Source organism: Lithobates pipiens, unplaced genomic scaffold, assembly GCF_037356315.1.
Source record: "Lithobates pipiens isolate NorthernLeopardFrog02 unplaced genomic scaffold, aLitPip1_a1.2 Scaffold_8, whole genome shotgun sequence".
NCBI lineage: Eukaryota > Metazoa > Chordata > Amphibia > Anura > Ranidae > Lithobates > Lithobates pipiens.
In genome coordinates, this window is record NW_027507903.1 from 125,746,486 (window position 1) to 125,767,068 (window position 20,583).

The following is a 20,583-nucleotide window of genomic DNA, read 5'->3' on the forward strand; positions in this document are numbered from 1 at the left end:
CTTGGACATTCCCCCTAACCTATAAATACACCCGATCCGGTGGCCATTTTACATTCTTTCTTCTGTCACTGTAGGGAAAGGATCCTGTGTGGAGTAGGGACAGAGAAAACGCTAGCTATTTGGTACACAAAAGTTCTTTTCAGGACTGGTATAGGTGTTAGGTCAGCAGCCTGAGTTTCTTTTGTCAGTTTAGATAAAGGGACAGAGCGCTGTATGCTGCTATTTTAGGGACAGCTCAGCCAGATTAGTCTTTCTTCATCATCATCATCATCATCATCATTAGCTGTTACTATCAGGTCCACAAAAGAGCTGTTCCAGCTAATCGTTCCAGCCTACTCTTTTTTGCCAATTTGTATAGGGACAGGCAGGAAGCAGTGTGTCAGGCAGTGAGGATAATTTTAAAGACTTGCTGTTACTATTAGTTCCACAAAGGTTCTTTTCAGGACTGGTATCAGTGGTACGGTAATAGGCTTGTACACGTATAATATTCTTTCTTCCAAATATAGAAAGAATATTATACTTGACTGCTGCCCTTCTGCTGCAGTCTGCTAATCATTCACAACTCACTTGTTCCACAAAGCTCTTTATCAGGACTGGTAACTTGGTCTGTCTAGGGTGCTACGGTACATAGGCTTGGGTGCGGTACAGTCTGCTGTTCTGTAAGGACCGCTATCGGTCCACAATACATAGGGTTGCCGTGCACTACTGCTGACCGCTGCCCTATACTGCAGCAGTCCTTCATTGGTATAGGGACTGACGTACAGTCTGCTAATCACTAACACACAACCTGCTTGGTCCACAAAAGTTCTTATAAGGACTGGTAACTTGGTATAGGGTGCTACGGTACATAGGCCTGAGTGCGTTACAGTCTGCTGTTCTGTAAGGACCGCTATCGGTCCACAATACATAGGGTTGCCGTGCACTACTGCTGACCGCTGCCCTATACTGCAGCAGTCCTTCAGCGGTATAGGGACTGACGCACAGTCTGCTAAACACTAACACACAACCTGCTTGGTCCACAAAAGTTTTTATAAGGACTGGTAACTTGGTATAGGGTGCTACGGTACATAGGCCTGAGTGCAGTACAGTCTGCTGTTCTGTAAGGACCGCTATCGGTCCACAATACATAGGGTTGCCGTGCACTACTGCTGACCGCTGCCCTATACTGCAGCAGTCCTTCATTGGTATAGGGACTGACGTACAGTCTGCTAATCACTAACACACAACCTGCTTGGTCCACAAAAGTTCTTATAAGGACTGGTAACTTGGTATAGGGTGCTACGGTACATAGGCCTGAGTGCGTTACAGTCTGCTGTTCTGTAAGGACCGCTATCGGTCCACAATACATAGGGTTGACGTGCACCACTGCTGACCGCTGCCCTATACTGCAGCAGTCCTTCAGCGGTATAGGGACTGACGTACAGTCTGCTAAACACTAATACACAACCTGCTTGGTCCACAAAAGTTCTTATAAGGACTGGTAACTTGGTATAGGGTGCTACGGTACATAGGCTTGAGTGCGGTACAGTCTGCTGTTCTGTAAGGACCGCTATCGGTCCACAATAGATAGGGTTGACGTGCACCACTGCTGACCGCTGCCCTATACTGCAGCAGTCCTTCAGCGGTATAGGGACTGACGCACAGTCTGCTAAACACTAACACACAACCTGCTTGGTCCACAAAAGTTTTTATAAGGACTGGTAACTTGGTATAGGGTGCTACGGTACATAGGCCTGAGTGCGTTACAGTCTGCTGTTCTGTAAGGACCGCTATCGGTCCACAATACATAGGGTTGCCGTGCACTACTGCTGACCGCTGCCCTATACTGCAGCAGTCCTTCATTGGTATAGGGACTGACGTACAGTCTGCTAATCACTAACACACAACCTGCTTGTTCCACAAAAGTTCTTATAAGGACTGGTAACTTGGTATAGGGTGCTACGGTACATAGGCTTGAGTGCGGTACAGTCTGCTGTTCTGTAAGGACCGCTATCGGTCCACAATAGATAGGGTTGACGTGCACCACTGCTGACCGCTGCCCTATACTGCAGCAGTCCTTCAGCGGTATAGGGACTGACGTACAGTCTGCTAAACACTAATACACAACCTGCTTGGTCCACAAAAGTTCTTATAAGGACTGGTAACTTGGTATAGGGTGCTACGGTACATAGGCTTGAGTGCGGTACAGTCTGCTGTTCTGTAAGGACCGCTATCGGTCCACAATAGATAGGGTTGACGTGCACCACTGCTGACCGCTGCCCTATACTGCAGCAGTCCTTCAGCGGTATAGGGACTGACGTACAGTCTGCTAAACACTAATACACAACCTGCTTGGTCCACAAAAGTTCTTATAAGGACTGGTAACTTGGTATAGGGTGCTACGGTACATAGGCTTGAGTGCGGTACAGTCTGCTGTTCTGTAAGGACCGCTATAGGTCCACAATAGATAGGGTTGACGTGCACCACTGCTGACCGCTCACCTATACTGCAGCAGTCCTTCAGCGGTATAGGGACTAAGAGTTTTGTCACAGGGTCATTTAAAAAATGACATGCAGAGGAAGAGGCAGGCCCTTCCGCAGGGGTGGTAGGGGTAGGGCAGGAGCAACAGGCTTGAGCCAAAGTGGGAAGTTGCAGAAGGTGCGTTCAATTACTTTAAAGGATGCACCAGACTTGGTTGAGTGGCTCGCTCAGCCTTACTCTTCTGCACCCTCCTCATCCTCTCGATCTGCACCCTCTTCTTCACTCTCTGCTATGTGCACCCCCAAAGACACTACCACCAACAACACGACCACCACCACCACCACCACATACCTTCCGCTTGAGTCACTGGAATTATTTTCCGATCCATATCAAGAGGACATTTCTGATGCGCAGCCACTCTTGGTATTGGATCAGGAAGAGGAGGTAGCAACAAGCGCTACTCAGCAGTCTGACGCCAGTACCCAGATCAGCCCAAGGAGGAGGTTGGTCCCCGGTGTTGCTGCCTACTCTACTTATAGCGGTGGGGAAGGTGACGTTGATGATGACGTGTCTAGTGATGTCACGTGGGTGCCCACAAGAGAGGAAGAGGAGGGGAGTTCAGAGGGAGATATGGACCAGCAGATAGGGAGGAGAAGCAGCAATGACTTACATTGCACAGCAGGGACAAAGCAGACTGCAAATGTATCAGGAGCGAGTCATCGACCATGTACGGTCACATCTGGCGCTCCCAGGACACCGGCACATGGCTCCGCAGTGTGGGCTTTTTTTAACGTGTCCGCTGCTGACAATAGCGTTGCCATCTGCAATCTTTGCAGTCAACGCGTTAGTCGCGGTAAGCCCAATACTCACCTAGGGACGACCGCCTTAAGAAGGCACATGAGCAGCCATCACCGAGCCCAGTGGGAGCAACGGAACACACAAAGCCACACTGCAGGCTCTCACCGTCCAGCCTCGTCTTCTACTTCTCCTTCTCCTCTCTCCTCACAATTGTCCTCCACTCCACCTTCCATCACGCCAAGCTCACATTTTTCTGCAAAAAGGCAGGCTTCCGTGGGCCTAATGTTTGAGCGTAAAAAAATGATGACGCCGGATAACCCTCTTGCCCAACGGTTGGCGGCTGGCTTGTCAGAACTCATAGCCCGCCAACTACTGCCATATAAACTGGTGGACTCGGAGGCCTTTCGCAAATTTGTGGCCATTGGAACACCACAATGGAAGGTCCCAGGAAGGAAGTATTTCTCAGAGAAGGGCATCCCAGAGCTATATGGCCATGTTCAGCGGCAAGTGAATGTATCTCTGGCACACAGTGTCGGTGCCAAGATACATCTGACCACAGACACGTGGTCTAGCAAACACGGGCAGGGAAGGTATATCAGTTTTACTGCCCACTGGGTGAACCTTCTGACGGCCGTCAAGCATGTAACCCGTGGCACCCGTGTAGATTTGGTTTTACCGCCACGGATTGCATGCAGGCCTGACTCTTCTTCTCCTCCTCCTACTCCATCCTCCTCCCTCTCCTCCTCAGCTGCCTCCTCCTTTTCCGCTGCTAGCGTCTCTTCCACTGCACCGCCCAAGCTCCCCAGAACCTATTCCACATGCCAGGTGAGACGTTGCCATGCCGTGCTGCGTCTGTTGTGCCTGGAAGCAAAGAGCCACACTGGCCCGGCACTCCTTTCAGCTTTGCGTTCACAGGCAGATGAGTGGCTAACACCGCTCAATTTGACAGTTGGTAAAGTGGTGTGTGACAACGGTGCCAATCTGCTTAGCGCATTGAAACAGGGCAAAATCACGCACGTGCCGTGCATGGCACACGTCTTAAACTTGGTCGTGCAGCGATTCCTTGTCAAATACCCTGGGGTCCAGGACATCTTGCGGCAGGCAAGGAAAATCTCGGCCCATTTCAGAAGATCTTACACGGCCATGGCTCGCCTTGCTGACATTCAGCGGCGACACCATCTGCCGGTCAGACGTCTTATTTGCGATTGCCCGACGCGATGGAACTCAACCTTCTATATGCTTGATAGGCTGCTCCAGCAGAAACGTGCAGTTAACGTCTACCTGTATGAACTCTGCGAAAGAAACGGTTCTGGGGAGCTGGGTTTTTTTTCACCGCGCCAGTGGCTGCTCATGCGCGACACATGCAGACTTCTGCGGCCATTTGAGGAGATCACCAAACTGGTCAGTCGCAGCCATGGCGCCATCAGTGACATGGTACCTTATGCCTTCTTTCTGGAGCGTGCATTGCGTCGTGTCATTGATCAGGCTGTGGAGGAGCAGGAGCGGGAAGATGAGGAAGTCGCAATGCTGGATGAATTCCCAGGGGGGGCTACTCTATCTGAGACAAGTCAACAACAGGAGTCTGATGAGGAGTCAGAGGAGGATGGTGCCGGGGCGGATGAGCAGGAGCAAGAAGAGCATGCTTTAAACCTTTCTGGGATCCCTGTTGTGCGAGGATGGGGAGAGGAGAATGAAGAGGACGACATTATCCTGGATGATGAGCAGGAGCCAGGCCACCACACCGCTTCCACTTTAGTGCAAATGGGGGCCTTCATGCTCCAGTGTTTTAATAGGGACCCCCGTATAAAAAGCATGAGGGTCAAGGACCAGTACTGGGTGGCAACGTACTTAGACCCCCGGTACAAACACAAAATGGCGGAAATGTTACCGCCGTCGCAGAGGGCTGTCAGAATGCAGCACTTCCAGGCCTTGCTTCGAGAAATGCTGCATTCTGCTTTTGCGTGCGCTGGCAGAGGAGCAATTCCCACTCCCAGAGAAGGATTTGCGGGTACCAATCCAACAGCGCCTGCAAGAAGAGGCCGGTTTGAAGATGTGTTGGTGACTTCGGATATGAGGTCATTCTTTCAGCCGACCCATCGACAGGTGTCATCCGGATCCAGCATCAGGGAACGCCTAGACCGTCAGGTGTCCGACTACATTGGGTTAACGGCCGATGTGGACGCTCTGAGGAGTGATGAACCCCTAGACTACTGGGTGGGCAGGCTTGACCTCTGGCCAGAGCTTGCCCAATTTGCAATCGAACTGTTGGCTTGCCCCTCATCCAGTGTCCTGTCCGAAAGGACGTTCAGCGCAGCAGGGGGGATTGTGACCGATAAGCGTACTCGCCTAGCTCACCACAGTGTTAACTACCTCACATTTCTAAAAATGAATGAGGCATGGATCTCGGAGGAATTCAACACATGTGATCAGTAGACCATGTATATGTCTATAAACAATTTTTGGAATCAAGCACACAGACCTTCTTAATTCATTTGGCTCACTTCCCTGACCCAAAAAAGCACACCGTACTATATGCCCCTACCCTCCTCTTTGAAGAGGTTGAGCGGTGTCATATTTCTACTGGGGCTGCTTATTATGAGGGGTTCCCACCATCCCTGTGCTGTGCTGACTTCCTCCTGGGTGTTCTTATTATGAGGGGCTCCCACCATCCCTGTGCTGTGCTGACTTCCTCCTGGGGGTTCTTATTATGAGGGGATCACACCATCCCTGTGCTGTGCTGACTTCCTCCTGGGGCTGCTTACGGTGCTGCTGTCAGCGCTGTATGTCACGGAGCTGCTGTCAGCGCTGTATGTCACGGAGCTGCTGTCAGCGCTGTATGTCACGGAGCTGCTGTCAGCGCTGTATGTCACGGAGCTGCTGTCAGCGCTGTATGTCACGGAGCTGCTGTCAGCGCTGTATGTCACGGAGCTGCTGTCAGCGCTGTATGTCACGGAGCTGCTGTCAGCGCTGTATGTCACGGAGCTGCTGTCAGCGCTGTATGTCACGGAGCTGCTGTCAGCGCTGTATGTCACGGAGCTGCTGTCAGCGCTGTATGTCACGGAGCTGCTGTCAGCGCTGTATGTCACGGAGCTGCTGTCAGCGCTGTATGTCACGGAGCTGCTGTCAGCGCTGTATGTCACGGAGCTGCTGTCAGCGCTGTATGTCACGGAGCTGCTGTCAGCGCTGTATGTCACGGAGCTGCTGTCAGCGCTGTATGTCACGGTGCTGCTGTCAGCGCTGTATGTCACGGAGCTGCTGTCAGCGCTGTATGTCACGGAGCTGCTGTCAGTGCTGTATGTCACGGAGCTGCTGTCAGCGCTGTATGTCACGGAGCTGCTGTCAGCGCTGTATGTCACGGAGCTGCTGTCAGCGCTGTATGTCACGGTGCTGCTGTCAGCGCTGTATGTCACGGAGCTGCTGTCAGCGCTGTATGTCACGGAGCTGCTGTCAGCGCTGTATGTCACGGAGCTGCTGTCAGCGCTGTATGTCACGGAGCTGCTGTCAGCGCTGTATGTCACGGAGCTGCTGTCAGCGCTGTATGTCACGGTGCTGATGTCAGCGCTGTATGTCACGGAGCTGCTGTCAGCGCTGTATGTCACGGAGCTGCTGTCAGCGCTGTATGTCACGGAGCTGCTGTCAGCGCTGTATGTCACGGAGCTGCTGTCAGCGCTGTATGTCACGGAGCTGCTGTCAGCGCTGTATGTCACGGAGCTGCTGTCAGCGCTGTATGTCACGGAGCTGCTGTCAGCGCTGTATGTCACGGAGCTGCTGTCAGCGCTGTATGTCACGGAGCTGCTGTCAGCGCTGTATGTCACGGAGCTGCTGTCAGCGCTGTATGTCACGGAGCTGCTGTCAGCGCTGTATGTCACGGAGCTGCTGTCAGCGCTGTATGTCACGGTGCTGCTGTCAGCGCTGTATGTCACGGAGCTGCTGTCAGCGCTGTATGTCACGGAGCTGCTGTCAGTGCTGTATGTCACGGAGCTGCTGTCAGCGCTGTATGTCACGGAGCTGCTGTCAGCGCTGTATGTCACGGAGCTGCTGTCAGCGCTGTATGTCACGGTGCTGCTGTCAGCGCTGTATGTCACGGAGCTGCTGTCAGCGCTGTATGTCACGGAGCTGCTGTCAGCGCTGTATGTCACGGAGCTGCTGTCAGCGCTGTATGTCACGGAGCTGCTGTCAGCGCTGTATGTCACGGAGCTGCTGTCAGCGCTGTATGTCACGGTGCTGATGTCAGCGCTGTATGTCACGGAGCTGCTGTCAGCGCTGTATGTCACGGAGCTGCTGTCAGCGCTGTATGTCACGGAGCTGCTGTCAGCGCTGTATGTCACGGAGCTGCTGTCAGCGCTGTATGTCACGGAGCTGCTGTCAGCGCTGTATGTCACGGAGCTGCTGTCAGCGCTGTATGTCACGGAGCTGCTGTCAGCGCTGTATGTCACGGTGCTGCTGTCAGCGCTGTATGTCACGGAGCTGCTGTCAGCGCTGTATGTCACGGAGCTGCTGTCAGCGCTGTATGTCACGGAGCTGCTGTCAGCGCTGTATGTCACGGAGCTGCTGTCAGCGCTGTATGTCACGGAGCTGCTGTCAGCGCTGTATGTCACGGAGCTGCTGTCAGCGCTGTATGTCACGGAGCTGCTGTCAGCGCTGTATGTCACGGTGCTGCTGTCAGCGCTGTATGTCACGGAGCTGCTGTCAGCGCTGTATGTCACGGAGCTGCTGTCAGTGCTGTATGTCACGGAGCTGCTGTCAGCGCTGTATGTCACGGAGCTGCTGTCAGCGCTGTATGTCACGGAGCTGCTGTCAGCGCTGTATGTCACGGTGCTGCTGTCAGCGCTGTATGTCACGGAGCTGCTGTCAGCGCTGTATGTCACGGAGCTGCTGTCAGCGCTGTATGTCACGGAGCTGCTGTCAGCGCTGTATGTCACGGAGCTGCTGTCAGCGCTGTATGTCACGGAGCTGCTGTCAGCGCTGTATGTCACGGTGCTGCTGTCAGCGCTGTATGTCACGGAGCTGCTGTCAGCGCTGTATGTCACGGAGCTGCTGTCAGTGCTGTATGTCACGGAGCTGCTGTCAGCGCTGTATGTCACGGAGCTGCTGTCAGCGCTGTATGTCACGGAGCTGCTGTCAGCGCTGTATGTCACGGTGCTGCTGTCAGCGCTGTATGTCACGGAGCTGCTGTCAGCGCTGTATGTCACGGAGCTGCTGTCAGCGCTGTATGTCACGGAGCTGCTGTCAGCGCTGTATGTCACGGAGCTGCTGTCAGCGCTGTATGTCACGGAGCTGCTGTCAGCGCTGTATGTCACGGTGCTGATGTCAGTGCTCTGTATTACGGTGCTGCTGTCAGTGCTCTGTATCTCCTGCACCCTCTTGTTTGCCTACCCTGGTCCCTGACCTTCCCTCTCCTCCATTGCCTTCATTAGCTCCATAGTCCTGAATTGTCAGAACAATTTCCCAAATAAAAAAAAAATGCTTGTAGTTATCGATCCCAAATTCACCTCATACATGTATTATGCTATTGTCCAGGTGGTGGGACTACGTGCTACCCCCTAATAATTACCCCGTGGCCGCAAATTCGACCTAAAGGTTTGCGAAATTCGCCTCCCATTGAAGTCAATGGAGCCCGCGGCGAACGGTCGTTTTCGCGAACGTTTGTGTCCGTTCGCGTTTCGCGTTCGCGAAACGTCCCGTCGGAAGTTCGTCCATCACTAGTGTTTACTATTTTAAATCATAATGGCAACAAAAACTAGCCAAATGACCCTGATCAAACGTTTACATACCCTGGTGATTTTGGCCCGATATCATGCACACAAGTTGGCACAAAGGGGTTTGAATGGCTATTAAAAATATCCATCCTCACCTGTGTGTGAGTGTGTGTGTATGAAGGGTCAATGAGTTTCTGGACTCCTGACAGACCCTTGTATCTTTCATCCAGTGCTGCACTGACATTTCTGGATTCTGAGTCATGGGAAAAGCAAAAGAATTGTCAAAGGACTGATGGAGAAAAGGTAGTTGAACTGTATAAAACAGGAAAGGGATATAAAAATACATCCAAGGAATTGAGAATGCCAATCAGCAGTGTTCAAACTCTAATCAAGAAGTGGAAAATGAGGGGGTTCTGTTGAAACCAAACCACGCTCAGGTAGACCAACTAAAATTTCAGCCACAACTGCCAGGAAAATTGTTTGGGATGCAAAGAAAAACCCACAAATAACTTCAGGTGAAATACAGGACTCTCTGAAAACATGTGGTGTGACTGTTTCAAGCTGCACAATAAAGAGACACTTGAAGAAAGCAGGGCTTCATGGTCGAGTCGCCAGAAGAAAGCCATTACTACGAAAATGCCACAAAGTATCCTGCTTACAATACGCCAAACAGCACAGAGACAAGCCTCAAACCCTCTGGCACAAAGTCATTTGGGTAGAGGGATGAGACCAAAATTGAGCTTTTTGACCACTACCATAAAAGCTTCATTTGGAGAGGAGTCAACAAGGCCTTGCTGATGTTTTGGGGATGTGTGCGCTACAAAGGCACAGGAAATTTGGTCAAGATTGATGGCAAGATGAATGCAGTATGTTATCAAAAAAATACTGGAGGAACATTTGCATTCATCAGCCAGGAAGCTGCGCATGGGACGTACTTGGACATTCCAACATGACAATGATCCAAACACAAGGCCTTGAAAGCTTGTCCTGAAAATGTAATTGATACTGTTAGGGCTTGTTTACATGTCCTGGCTACCCTTCTAAAAAGCTTTTTTCAGCTTTCTCTCACTTTAAATTAGTTTGACCAAGCTGGTCCAGACTAACTATTAAAAAAAACAAAAATAAACTGCACTTGTGATAACAATGTGACTATAAGCTGCAACACTCTAGTGAGATATCATAACAAAAATAGAAATAAATAAAAATAATGTGCTAAGTGTGACAAAAGAAAAACAAAAAGTGAGTCTATGAATCACACAGGTGACAAATATAGATGAGTGTCTTAATTGTTGATACACCAACTGAAATCTTCCACCATGTGATAAACCATCACCAATAAAGGATGTGCTCTTACCAAGGAGCATTGACCACCTATTACGGGGGCGGTCAAAGAAGGCTTAGTATCTCAAATGCTCCATCGCCATTTGTGGATCAACATACAGAAGACAGGGAAGATCATTCCAGGCAGCCAATGAGAAAATCACAGGTCCCCTTGCTCCAAGTGGGCACACCAAATGGCATACCCCAGCAAGAGATAAAACGCCAATAGTGTAAAATCTCAATAACCAGGCTTTTATTAAAAAGTAATGCACTTACATGCCAGCAGATAAAAAAACAGCCTGTGTGTGAATGAGCACAGAAGGGACCATGTGCACTCTAGGTGTGATGACAGGAAGGGATACCTCAGCCCGACCGTTTTTGTCGCTACAAGGACTTCTTCCGGGGCATACTCTGCGAATCGATGCATCTCGATGCAGCCGTACCCGATTTGGCATCGATGCGGAGAATGGCTGCAATCGATTAGCAATTACGTCATCATGCCTCTGCCTCTCTTGGGTAAAAGAACAGCGGTGGTGATTGGTGGCATGGAGTGGGAGCTGGATAAAAAGCCCCCTCCTAGTTGGGCACTGCCACTGTGAGCAAGGAACCCCACCTCCCAGCGCTGACATCATCCCCCAGCTGCCCATGTTCGGAGCCACACTATCTGGATACTGGATGCCGGACGCCTGTCTTCCTCACTCAGCAATCATCCTTTACTGTTATCAGCAGGTACCTAACTATAGTGACTCGAGTAGTTCTGTCTATGGGGGTGATGTCTCTGATGATGGGGCGACTTTATATCTCTGGAGGAAAAGGGCTCCCTGTGATAGGGATCTCTGTATCTCTGGGGGGTTGGCTCATGGCTGTGATGGAGATGTCTGCCGTTTCTCTGGGGGGTGGGGGACTGTGTTTTGGGACGGTGGGGGTTACTGTGGTAGTGTGATCTGTCTCTGTGGTGGAATGGGGGTCCCTGTCTCTGCGGTAGAATGGGGGTTCCCTGTCTCTGCAGTGCAATGGTGGTCCCTGTCTCTGTGGTGGAATGGGGATCCCTTTCTCTGCAAGTCTGTAGGGGAATGGGGGTTCTGTGTCTCTGTGAGTCTGCAGTGGAATGGGGATCCCTGTTTCTATGAGTCTGCATTTGAATTGGGTCCCTGTCTCTGTGGTGGAATGGGGGGTCCTTGTCTCTGCGGTAGAATGTGAGTTCCCTAATGGACGTTTACCAGTTGCTCTACATGCTGCCCCCACCACCTCCCTATTCCTGTCCTGCTGCCCTGGGCCCCTGTGTGCTCCCCTGCCCCCCCCTCCCCCGCAGCACTGCCAGATTTCCCCCTCCCACCGGCTGCCACGGGGATACTGTCAGGGTGGAGAGCAGTGAAGGAGCTGGTAAATGTGTAATTTACCACCCCCTTTCTTGTCTTAATGAATAGAGTCAGTAATTGGTAATGATCACTGACTTTTTTTCATAGTTGAGTCATAGTAAACTGTATTTACTATACTTCAGTTTATGAATGAATGGAAAGCTCAGTACAGAGCTATTCCTGTTCACTCATTCTGTGCTGCTGAGGCTGCAGAGATGGAGATTGAGGTATCCCAAGACGGAAGGAAGGGGGCCCACTGCCGGACTGTAACAAAAGGTCTCATGATGGGAGTAAATGGGCTCTGGTTCAGTGGGATAGGACCCGGCAGGCCCTAAAGGTTCTAGTTATGCCTCTGTGTATTTTTGTGTGTTTATATGTGCATGGCTTTTGAGCGTAAATGCATTCAAATATTAATTTATTCTGACCATCGGAATATATTTACGTGCGTTCATGCGTTTATGAGCATTTAGACATGGTCATGTCACGTACACGCATTTTTCTTTCTGCTCAGAAGCTCCTCTCAGAACGTGTCTTTTGGTGAGTTTTTTTTCTACCTTTTAAACACTTCTCTTTGAATACGCCTGTATACTCCTACGTGTGCATGGCCACATGGGCTGACAAAGAGGTGCTTTTACAGGCATAAAAAAAAACACTGAAAACCTGTATAAGTGACCTTTTTTATGCTCCATGTGCATGAGGCCTTAATGCAAATAAATGAAAGTATCATGGGCACTAATCAACTGTGTTGTTGCAATTGCAGCAACAAGGATACAATTACCTTTGACCTTGTACTAAAATCATAGAAAAATTTAATAAAATTAAATGCTTTGGGCAATATGTTTTTTTTTAAAGGAAATTAAATATAAGGCCCATTGTATAATGGCCAATGGGTGTAATTTAAATTTTTTTTTTTTTCTTTTATCTTCACTCACACGACCATATCCTGTCAGCTGAGTGTAAAATAGACAGGGTATTGTAGTTTTTAGGACAAGGAAATGGCTCTGACCACCAGCCTTAGAGGATGTGTCTCTTGCATTGGTTGCCATAGCTCATTCTCATTTGTCTCCTGTTGATGTTCTTTCCTAATTACAGTGAATAACTACTTTGCCTTGTTTAACCCCCTCCACTCATTTAATGTACTTTTATTTGTGGTCTGTGTAAAACAGTTGTAGAGCTTGCCCCGTGGGGAGTAGTTATTGAAGAGATTGTAGCGGAAGTTTTACACGCGTGATCAATGTGTGCAATTAAACCTCAGTAGAAGTATGTGGAGCATTGGCAATGGGGGGAGGGTGCTATGCTTTTGCTCTCCTCAGCTTTATTACGTGAGGGGCATGTGCCTCTGATATTCTGTTGGATAAGCTAAAATCGTATATATTTTACAGTTTTTATTGTATGTACAAAATGTTATTTTAAAGGTCGTAAGACACAGCATTGTAGAACCTGTGGTTCCTCATTACTACGTATACCACTTTATCTATATCTGTAAATTTAGATATTTATACATAAATAAGCAGGCACCAGCTTTGGAGCCTTTGCTTGCTAGAGCCAGGCAATCCTCATTGTGAAGCACTGTTTTTTGTTTTTTTTTAATGTCGAAGAAAATAAACTCCTGAATTTCAGTTTTACTTTGTGGACTTCTCGGTCTGTGAGTTTGGGAGGATTAACTATGACATGTCTCTGGCAAAAATGTGCCAGTTTCCTCTCTTTTGTGAATGAAGGCAGCAATGGGAATCTAGCAGTGGGCTGAGACACAATGATTTTATTATTTTCTTGCCCCCTTGTTCTTTGTCTTATGACTTGAGATTGTGTTTTGATAGTCATTAAATATTCAGATTTATTTATACAGTATTTGTTGCTTCATTTCAATGTATGCTGGACTTTTAGCCTGTCCACGTGTTTTGGTAAAAATGTGCAGATTTTAAATGATTTATATGATTAAAAAAAAAAGTAGTTGCCTATATACGTTTGAAAACCTTTGAATAAAAGGAGCTATTTGAACTAACAAAAGATTGTTGCAAAACTCGTTCTTTTAGTCATGACTGCTTCTAAACAAACCAATGCTAAAGCCTCAAACTCCTAGACTCTGCCTTACGAAAGCTAAAAACAGAATCACCCAAACCAGGATTTATGAAAAAAATGTAGGCCACACTCCAGAATCCCTAAATATATAAAGATATGGCAACCCTAGATAACTATTTCACACCAGGCTTTGATTCATCACTTCCCTGATCCTTCCCTAGTTATCCACCTACTCCCTCCTGTACCAAAACAATCTTTTACCCCCCCCTTTAAGGATGAGCCGAACACCTCCCGGTTCAGTTTGCACCAGAACCTGCGAACAGACCTAAACTTCGTGTGAACTTTATAACCGTATTAAAGTCTATGGGACTTGAACTTTCAAAATCGAAAGTGCTAATTTTAAAGGCTAATATGCAAGTTACTGTCCTAAAAAGTGTTTGGGGACCTGGGTCCTGCCCCAGGGGACATGTATCAATGCAAAAAATATTCCTTTAAATTTCGTACCCGTTGGGGGGGGGGGGGGGGGTGTCTATATTATGCCTGTGAAGGGGCGCATGTTTCCCATGCTTAGAACTGTCCCTGCACAAAGTGTCATTTCTGCAGAAAAAAAATTCATTTAAAATCACTCGCGGCTATATGAATTGTCGGCTCCCGTAATACAGAGAACACTCATTGAAAGTCATTGATAAAAAAAAAAAGTGTGGGGTTCCCCCAAATTCAATTACCAGGCCCTTCAGGTCTGGTATGGATATTAAGGGGAACCCCCCGTCAAATAAAAAAAAAATTGCTGTGGGGGTCCCCCTAAAAATCCATACCAGACCCTTTATCCGAGCACGCAACCTGGCAGGCTGCAGGAAAAGAGGGGGGACGAGAGTGCCCCCCCTCCTGAACCGTACCAGGCTACATGCCTTCAACATTGGGAGGATGCTTTGGGGGTCTGTGACCCCTCAAAGCACCATGCCCCCATGTTGATGGGGACAAGGGCCTCATCCCCACAACCCTGGCCGGTGGTTGTGGGGGTCTGCAGGCGGGGGGCTTATCAGAATCTGGAAGCCCCCTTTAACAAGGGGACCCCCAGATCCCAGCTCCCCCTGTTTGATATGGTAAGGGGGTACAAAAGTACCCCTACCATTTCACAAAGAAAGTGTAAAAAATAGTTAAATAAGACAAACACACTTTTGAAAAATTCCTTTATTAAAAAAAAAAAAAAAAAAAAAAAAAGATTCCAGTGGTGGTAATCCACTCTTGCTATCCAGTGACGGATGATCATCTCTCCGGGGTCCAGCGATGGCTGATCTGATCCAGCGCATCCATCCATCTTCTGTCTCCACGGAGGAGACACTGTGGGGATCCCGACGGCCTGACGTTTGTTATATGCGGAGGGCGGGGCCACCCGTCATCTGACCCCGCCCCCCAACTGACGCGATTGTGGAAGCCGGGCTTCCTCATGACGTATGAGTGACCCCACCCCCTCTGATGTAACGGGAACCTGCGTTACATCAGAGGGGGGCGAGGTCACCCATAGGTTGAGGTCAGGACACCCCAAACTCGCTCATCCATGTCTTTATGGACCTTGCATACAAAAACATCAAGAATGCTTTTTGCCCCTCCTTCGATTACTAACACATTTTATTGACCAATCAGTGATTAATCAGTGAGGGTAGGAGATAATACAACACGTGGTGAAAATAAACAGAATAATCCCATGTTGATATACACTGAGCAAAATTATAAATGCAACACTTGTTTTTGATGGGAGAAAGAGGAATAATATAGAGCCCGTCACCTTCACCCAATATAACTGACCCTTGCTACCAGTGTATGGGTTATGCACATTAAATGCGTTCAAGTGTTGACAAAAGCTATCCAACTTTAATAGCAATCCACTGCACATGTATTCCAAAGAGATCCTTCTCCCAATAGACCAAATGACAGACTGAAAGGGCCCTTCCTCTCAGCAGGATATGAAACCAGGTGTGTTCCAAGGCTCAGGTAGTAGCTCGATCATCATATAAATACATGGAGTAGAAAAAGACCGCTTCTAACCAATAAGATGGCCGCCGCACATCCGTCCTATGTCACACTTCCGATTGCTCCACCCAACGTTTCGTCATCAACATGCCTCTTCAGGGACGTGAAGGGACGCGTGACGTAGGAAAGACCGAGGAGCGGCGGCCATCTTGTTGGTTAGAAGTGCTGGTCGCTTCTTTCTGTATGCCTGTTGAACTCCTTTTAAATGTGAGTCTATTTTATTATTCTTTTTGTATAATACCCTTTGATTGGATGCCTGCGCAGTGAGCGTTCTTTTTCTACACCATGTATTTATATGACAATCAAGCTACTACCTGAGCCTTGGAACACACCTGGTTTAATATCCTGCTGAGAGGAAGGGCCCTTTCAGTCTGTCATTTGGTCTATTGGGAGAAGGATTTCTTTGGAATACATGTGCAGTGGATTGCTATTGTTGGATCACTTTTGTCATCACTTGAATGCATTTAATGTGTATAACCCATACACTGAAGGTAAGGGTCAGTTATATTGGGTGAAGGTGACGGGCTCTATATTATTCCTCTCTTTCTCCCACGGTGGATTCTGATCATTAGATATTTCCTTCATGGTGGACATGGTTCTGATTGGTTCTAGTCTTTCTGCCCATACAGATAAACTTTTAATCATGAACTTTATGTCTTTTTATTATTTTTTGTTTTGAGCGCTACACCGCTTACCCATATTACATTTATTGTGTCCAGCAATTTAGTGTTAGCAGCTATCTGTACAGTTTATCATTATTAAGCGCAACTAATTTTTTTATTTTATTTTCCCTTTTGCGTTTGCCCCTATTTATAATGACTGAACTCAAAGATATACAACTTTTTCTATACACACAAAAAGGCCTATTTCTATAGAATATTGTTCAAAAATCTGTCTAAATCTGTGTTAGTGAACACTTCTCCTTTGCCAACATAATACATCCACCTCCAAGATGCTGATTAGACAGCATGATTATTGCACAGGTGTGCCTTAGGCTGGCCACAATGAAAGGCCACTCTAAAATGTGCACTTTTACTGTATTGAGGGGAGTCCAAAAACCATTTATTATCTGGTGTGACCACCATTTGCCTCACGCAGTGCAGCACATCTCATTCGCATAAAGTCGATCAGGTTGCTGATTGTGGCCTGTTGATTCCTCTTCAATGGCTGTGCGAAGTTGCTGGATATTGGCAGGAACTGGAGCATGCTGTTGTATACACAGATCCAGAGCATCCCAAACATGCTCAATGGGTGACATGTCTGGTGAGTATGTGGGTGACATGTCCTGGCCATGCAAGAACTGGGATGTTTTCAGCTTCCAGGAATCGTGTACAGATCTTTGCAATATGGGGCTGTGCATTATCATGCTGCAACATGAGTTGATGGTCGTGGATGAATGGCACAACAATGGGCTTCAGTATCTCATCACGGTATCTCTGTGCTTTCAAAATGCCATCAATAAAAGGCACCTGTGTTCATTGTCCATAGCATACGCCTGCCCATACCATAACCCCACTGCCCCCATGGGCCACTTGATCCACAACGTTGACGTCAGCAAATCACTCACCCACACAACGCCATACACACTACTGTCTGCCATCTGCCCTGTACAGTGAAAACCATGATTCATCCATGAAGAGAACACCTCTCCAAATTGCCAGATGCCATTGAATGTGACCATTTGCCCACTCACATCAGTTATGATGACAAACTGCAGTCAGGTCGAGACCCCGATGAGGATGACGAGCATACAGATGAGCTTCCTTGAGATGGTTTCTGACAGTTTGTGCAGAAATTCTTTGGTTATGCAAACTGATTGTTGCAGCAGCTGTCTGGGTGGCTGGTTTAAGATGATCTTGGAGGTAAAGATTCTGTATGTGGAGGTCTTGGGCTGGTGTGGTTACACATGGTCTGTGGTTGTGAGGCCGGTTGGATGTACTGCCAAATTCTCTGGAACAACTTTGAAGATGTCTCATGGTAGAGAAATGAACATTAAATTCAAGGACAACAGCTCTGGTAGATATTCCTACACTCAGCAAGCCAATTTCATGCTCACTCAATGTAAGGTCTTACCTTGGTTGGAGTCCATAGTGCAGAGATGTATGTTCATCCTTGCAAATACACACAGCCCATGGTAACAGGGTAATAAGCTACCTGGGCTGTGAATCTGTACACAGGGGCTTGACAGGAATTTGCCAAGGGATAGTTAGGGTAAAGCCGTAGTCAGGGATTCCAGAAGTCAGGATAAACGATAAACAGAGCCAGGGTCTGAAGCCAGGGTCAGTCTTGGAACAGTGCAACTAGAAACCTGGAACACTTGGCAAAACAAAAGACAATGAACTGATAAAGCCCTCAGAGTGAGGCAGTGTTTTATACCCAGCTGATTGGATAAACTGCCTCAGCTGAACCAGGAGTGACAGGTACAATCAGAGTATCACCCTCAGTATTTCATGCTGAACTAGGCAAAGCTGGAAAGCAGTCTGTATAGAGAACTGAGATGTGGCTCAGAAGTAAAGCAACAGGAGCAGCAAACGGAAGGTTATGGGTTCAATACCACCTTGAGCCACTTTGGGGCCTGGCTGCCTGCTTGGCACGGTAGAGGCCGTGACACTCAAAACTTGTGGCATTGTGTTGTGTTATAAAACTGATCTTTTATTGTGGTCAGCCTAAGGCACACCTGTGCAATAATCATGCTGTATAATCAGCATCTTGATATGCCACACCAGTGAGGTGGATGGATTATTTCGGCAAAGGAGAAGTGCTCATTAACACAGATTTAGACAGATTTGTGAACAATATTTGAGAGAAATAGGCCTTTGGAGTACATAGAAAAAGTCATAGATGTTTGAGTTCAGCTCATGATAAATAGGGGCAAAGACAAACTGTTGCTTAGTGTATATGTCATAGAGAAGAGAAATACATCCAAAGAAAAAATGTTTTAAAAATATATGCATAGTCTCTGTTACCAATTCATATGCAGCTTCTATCCTACGGTACGGTCGATACATAGACAATCTGCTCCTAATTTGGGATAGTTCCTCTCTTGATTGTGAATCCTTTGTATCTTGGGTTAACGATAATTCCCTTAATTTGGAATTTAGTTCTGACAGCCATAATGATACTATTAATTTCTGAGACATAACGTTAATGGTAGATGCTGTCCAGGGTATCGTAGCTACTCATACATATCTCAAGGAGTGTGCGGGTAACTCGCTACTTTTGGCTTCAAGTTGTCATCCTGCACACACCAAACAATCGATTCTGATAGGGGAGTTTACTAGGGCCAGACGCTCTACTGAAGAAGCTTTTAATAAAGAATGTAATACTATTACATCAAGGCTTCAGTCACAGTTATATGATAAATGCTGGTCTCAGAGAAAAATAGACATACCCTTTGGGACAATGCTGGCCGTGGGAGAGTTAAAACTAGTAAAGTTGACATGAATACCAGGGAGAGGAGTCCGGTCACATTTGTTACCACCTTCTCCTTGGAGTTCAACAAAATTAAAAATATTATACAGAAACATTTACCCATATTCTCCACAGATAATGATTTGGCACCAATTATTACAACAGGCTGTAGATTTTCAAGCCGTCGTGCCAAAACATTAGGTAATATTCTGTCTCCCAGTCTCTCTGAGTCTGGCAGACACAATAAAACCTGACTTAGCACTGTGGGATCGTACATTTGTGGCAACAACACATGTCGCTTTTGCAGTAGACACTCAAGACAGCATAGGACAGTTGTTTTTTGTGCCACTGGACGAAAATTTTCCATCTATGATTATATAAATTGTAGCACAGACAATGTAGTCTATGCTGTGGAGTGCAGCAAATGCAATCAACAATCTGTAGGCTGTACTTCTAGATCATTAAGAGCAAGAGTTAGTGAACATTTCTATGGGGCATTTTATAACATCTAACGTATCCAAAATTTTAAGTATGAACATGGTGGGAATATGTCATCTTTTTAGTTTATAGGTTTGGAAAGAGTTAAAAACATTTTCTCACATTGGGAATACACACCACCAACTTTTGTTATGTGAAGTTTGGTGGATATTCAATCTCCAAACAAGAATACCCAAGGGAATAAATCACCGTTACGATGTAGATCTGTTTCTCAAATAGTTTTCCCCTTTTGATGTATGTGCATTACTAAGCATATATTTTTAAAACATTTTTCTATGGATGTATTTTTCTTCTCTATTACATATACTGTATATGTTCATTTTATTATTCACATGTGTGCTGTGAACAAGGCTTATCGCTGAAATGCGTCTGCCATTCTCTGTGTACTCACTGGTATGGCAAAATAAAATGCTTGAGGACTATGGAGTTACCAGCTGTCATTTCTCGATGGATATTAATATGCAACTATAGTATATTATTAAATCTTGGTCATACATCGGTATATGTCAGAGCATCATATCAAACCAAGTACAATCATTTAGATTTTAGAAAACAGCCTCATGTGTGGTAGTATAGGAAATATATAGTAATGGTCAAAAATAATAATGCAAAAAATACCTGAATAGAAGACTATTATTAAAGGTAAGTTTATTGCTAAAATCCCATACAAACAACAAGGTAATATGGCACACTCTGGATCTGGCTATATATTCCTAATAAAAAGGTATGGGGTGGAAAAATGCACTGGGCAGTAAAATAGGGCAATCAAGTCCACATAAATATGTCCATGTAAGGACAATAATATGCTGTCCTTGGAAGGCTGCCAGTTCAAAACTTAGAGACTTTGGAACACAGGGAAGACAAAGAACACCCTCTAAATGCAGCAAGTTAATTTATTAATGGTTAAAAATAAGCATAGAGACACTCACAAATGAGCAACATTTTCCAGCATGGGTATATAGTATGCGTATTCATCCGCACTGTCCCGG